The sequence below is a fragment of the Arachis duranensis genome, chromosome 7 (assembly GCF_000817695.3).
Source record: "Arachis duranensis cultivar V14167 chromosome 7, aradu.V14167.gnm2.J7QH, whole genome shotgun sequence".
NCBI lineage: Eukaryota > Viridiplantae > Streptophyta > Magnoliopsida > Fabales > Fabaceae > Arachis > Arachis duranensis.
The window spans coordinates 38536792-38541556 of record NC_029778.3 but is presented as its reverse complement, the minus strand read 5'-3'; the positions used below and the strand labels follow the sequence as shown (position 1 = coordinate 38541556).

Sequence of the window (4765 nt, the reverse complement as noted above, 5' to 3'; positions counted from 1 at the left end):
GCCCAAGTCGGTTGAGTTGAAGGAGAACTTGACATTTCAAGTCAAGCCAGTGAAGATTGAAGACACTTGTGTGAAGAAACTGTGCAGAAAAGAAGTTCTGTTGGTAAAGGTTGCTTGGAAGAGAGCTGGAATGGAAGAGCATACTTCGAAATTGGAGTTAGAGATGCCGAAGGAATATCCTGAGTTATACTCAAGTAATTCTTAAATTTTGGGGATAAAATTTCTAATTTGGTAGGGAGAATGTAAGAACCAGAAGATAATAACTACTTAATTAAAATAAAACAATAAATTAAAAGCTGGAGTAGGATCAAAAATTTAGATGTCTTAATTTGAAAATTTAAAGTTGAGAATTAGATTCAGTGAATTTATCAAGTTGAAATATGTAATTTTCTGCGGAAAATTACGTAAAAATATGTACCAGTAAATTAGCCGGTTGATGAGCGAATAATTTATACGCTTTTTGGCATTGTTTTTAGGTAGTTTTTAGTAGGATCTAGCTACTTTTAGGGATGTTTTCATTAGTTTTTATGCTAAATTCACATTTCTAGACTATACTATGAGTTTGTGTGTTTTTCTGTGATTTCAGGTAATTTCTGGCTGAAATTGAGGGACCTGAGCAAAACTCTGATAAAAGGCTGACAAAGGACTGCTGATGCTATTGGATTCTGACCTCCCTGCATTCGAAATAGATTTTCTAGAGCTACAAAACTCTAAATGGCGCGCTCTTAACAGCATTGAAAAGCAGACATCCAGAGCTTTCCAGCAATATATAATAGTCCATACTCTATCCGTGATTAGAAGACATAAACTAGCGCTCAACGCCAGTTCCATGCTGCATTCTGGAGTCAAACGCCAGAAACACGTCACGAACCAGAGTTGAACGCCAAAAACACGTTACAACTTGGCGTTCAACTCCAAGATAAGCCTCAGCTCGTGTAAAAATCAAGCTCAGCCCAAGCACACACCAAGTGGGCCCCGGAAGTGGATTTATGCATCAATTACTTACTTTTGTAAATCCTAGTAGCTAATTTAGTATAAATAGAACTTTTTACCAGTGTATTAGACGTCTTTGATTGTATTTTTGATCTTTTGACTACGTTTGGGGGCTGGCCTCTCGGCCATGCCTGAACCTTCATCACTTATGTATTTTCAACGATGGAGTTTCTACACACCATAGATTAAGGCTGTGGAGCTCTGCTGTACCTCAAGTTTTAATGCAATTACTACTATTTTCTATTCAATTTGATTTATTCCTGTTCTAAGATACCATTCGTACTTCAACCTGATGGATGTGATGATCCGTGACACTCATCATCATCCGTCCCTATGATCGCGTGCCTGACATCCACTTCCGTTCTACAAGCGAAAGCTAGAGTGTGTATCTCTTGGATTCCTGATGCACGACACATGGTTTCCCTCGCCTGACAACCGAACCTTCCATTCCGTGAGATCAGAGTCTTCGTGGTATAAGCTAGAATTGATGGCGGCATTCATGAGAATCTGGAAAGTCTAAACCTTGTCTGTGGTATTCCGAGTAGGATTCCGGGATTGAATGACTGTGACGAGCTTCAAACTCGCGATTGTTGGGCATGATGACAAATGCAAAAGAATCAAGAGATTCTATTCCAACATGATCGAGAACCGACAGATGATTACCCGTGCCGTGACAGAGCATTTCGACCTTTTTCACTAAGAGGATGGGATGTAGCCATTGACAACGGTGATGCCCTACATACAGCTTGCCATGGAAAGGAATAAGAAGGATTGAAGGAAGACAGTAGGAAAGCAGAGATCCAACAGGGACAAGCATCTCCAAACACTTATCTGAAATTCCCACCATTGGATTACATGAGTAACTCTGTCTTTATTTTCTGCTTTATTTATTATTCGAAAACTCCATAACATTTACTATCCGCCTAACTGAGATTTACAAGATGACCATAGCTTGCTTCATACCAACAATCTCCGTGGGATCAACCCTTACTCATGTAAGGTATTACTTGGACGACCCAGTGCACTTGCTGGTTAGTTGAGCGAAGTTGTGAAATTATGTTTAGACCATGGTATAGAGCTCCAAGTTTTTGGGGTCATTACCTGGGAATCAATTTCGAACAACAATTTAAGTATGAATCACAATTTCGTCCACCAAGTTTTTGGCGCCGTTGCCGGGGATTGTTCGAGTTTGGACAACTGACGGTTCATCTTGTTGCTCAGATTAGGTACTTTTCTTTTTGTTTTGTTTTCAAAAATTTTTCAAAAAAATATTATTATCCCTATTTTTGAAAAAAATATTTTGAAAATAAATCATTCTATGGCTTCAGAATTTTTAAGAATGGATTCTAGAGTTTCATGAAGCATGTTGAAGCCTGGCTGGCTGTAAAGCCATATCCAAATTCTTTTGGACTAAGGCTTCAACTAATCACCACAATGCATGTAATTCCATCCTAAAGCTGGCTAGCTATGAAGCCATGTCTAACCCTTGGATTGGAGCTTTAGGCTAACATTGAAAGATTCCTGGAATCCTTATTAAAAATTTTGAATTTCTTGTTTTCTTTTTCCTATATGTTTTTCGAAAAAAAAAATATGAAAGAAAATACAAAAAATCATAAAATCAAAAAAAAAACCAAAAATAGTTTGTGATTCTTGTTTGAGTCTTGGGTCATGTTTTAAGTTTGGTCAATTGCATGCTTTAAAAATATTTCTTGCATTTTTCAAAAATTCATGCATTCATAGTGTTCTTCATGATCTTCAAGTTGTTCTTGATAAGTCTTCTTGTTTGATCTTGATGTTTTCTTGTTTTGTGTCTTTTATTGTTTTTCATGTGCATTTTTGCATTCATAGTGTCCAAGCATTAAAGATTTCTAAGTTTGGTGTCTTGCATTTTCTTTGCATCAAAAATTTTTTAAAAATATGTTCTTGATGTTCATCATGATCTTCAAAGTATTCTTGGTGTTCATCTTGATATTCATAATGTTCTTGCATGCATTATTGTGTTTGATCCAAAATTTTCATGTTTTGGGTCATATTTGTGTTTTTCTCTCTCATAATTAAAAATTCAAAAATCAAAAAAATATCTTTTCCTTTTTTCTCTCAAAATTTCAAAAATTTGGGTTGACTTAATCAAAAATTTTTAAAATTAGTTGTTTCTTGTAAGTCATGTCAAATTTTCAAAATTTTAAAAATCTTATCTTTTCAAAACTTTTTCAAAAATCAAATCTTTTTCATTTTTTTTAGTAATTTTCGAAATTTATTTTTTAAATTATTTTTCAAAAATCTTTTTCTTAATTTTATCTTTATTTTCAAAAATTATGCTAACAATTAATATGATTGATTAAAAAATTTGAAGTTTGTTACTTTCTTGTTAACAAAGGTTCAATCTTTAAATTCTAGAATCATATATTTTAGTTTCTTGTTAGTCAAGTAATTAATTTTAATTTAAAAAATTTAAATATTTTCCAACTATATCTTTTTAAATCATATCTTTTTATCTTATCTTTTATATCATATCTTTTTCAAAATTTTATCTTTTTTTTCAAAAATTTGATTTTAAATATCTTTTATAACTTTTTATCTTCTTATCTTCTTATCTTTTCAAATTTGATTTTGTTTAAACTAAGTATTTGACTTTTTGTTTATTTCTTATCTTTTTCAAAACCACCTAACAACTTTTCTTTCTCTAATTTTCGAAAATACCTCCCTGTGCCCCTATCCTCACCCTTGTGTTTGGATTCTCCTTTCTTTATTCCCTTTCTTCTTCTACTAACAATAAGGAACCTCTTTACTGTGACATAGAGGATTCCTCTTCTTTTTCTATTCTGTTCTCTTTCATATGAGCAGGAACAAGGAAAAAGGCATTCTTGTTGAAGCTGATCCAGAACCTGAAAGGACTCTGAAGAGGAAACTAAGAGAAGCTAAATTACAACAATCCAGAGACAACCTTGCTGAAATTTTCAAACAAGAAAAGGAGATGGCAGCCAAACCCAATAACAATAATGCAAGAAGGATGCTTGGTGATTATACTGCACCTACTTCCAAGTTTGATGGAAGAAGCATCTCAATTCCTGCCATTGGAGCAAACAATTTTGAGCTGAAACCTCAATTAGTTGCTCTAATGCAACAAAACTACAAGTTTCATGGACTTCCACCAGAAGATCCCTACCAGTTCTTAACTGAGTTCTTGCAGATCTGTGAGACTGTTAAGACTAATAGAGTAGATCCTGAAGTCTACAGGCTCATGCTTTTCCCTTTTGCTGTAAGAGACAAAGCTAGAGCATGGTTGGACTCTCAACCTAAAGATAGCCTGGACTCCTGGAATAAGCTGGTCACGGCCTTCTTGGCTAAGTTCTTTCCTCCTCAAAAGCTGAGCAAGCTTAGAGTGGATGTTCAGACCTTCAAACAAAAAGATGGTGAATCCCTCTATGAAGCTTGGGAAAGATAGAAGCAGATGACCAAAAGATGTCCTTCTGACATGTTTTCAGAATGGACAATGATAGATATATTCTATTATGGTCTATCTGAGCTCTCTAAGATGTCACTGGACCATTCTGCAGGTGGATCCATTCACCTAAAGAAAACGCCAGCAGAGGCTCAAGAACTTATTGACATGGTTGCAAATAACCAGTTCATGAACACTTCGGAGAGGAATTCCGTGAATAATGGAATGCCTCAAAGGAAGGGAGTTCTTAAAATTGATGCTCTGAATGCCATATTGGCTCAGAACAAAATGTTGACTCAGCAAGTCAACATGATTTCTCAAAGTCTGAAT

At 35.0% G+C, this 4765-nt stretch overlaps 1 non-coding gene across 1 annotated transcript; it reads right to left on the bottom strand.

Moving 5' to 3' along the window:
- Window positions 1–4366: 4366 nt before the first annotated feature.
- Window positions 4367–4470, bottom strand: LOC127740945 (small nucleolar RNA R71). The gene has a single exon (XR_008001801.1). It is a non-coding gene; the product is annotated as a small nucleolar RNA R71 (small nucleolar RNA).
- Window positions 4471–4765: the final 295 nt, after the last annotated feature.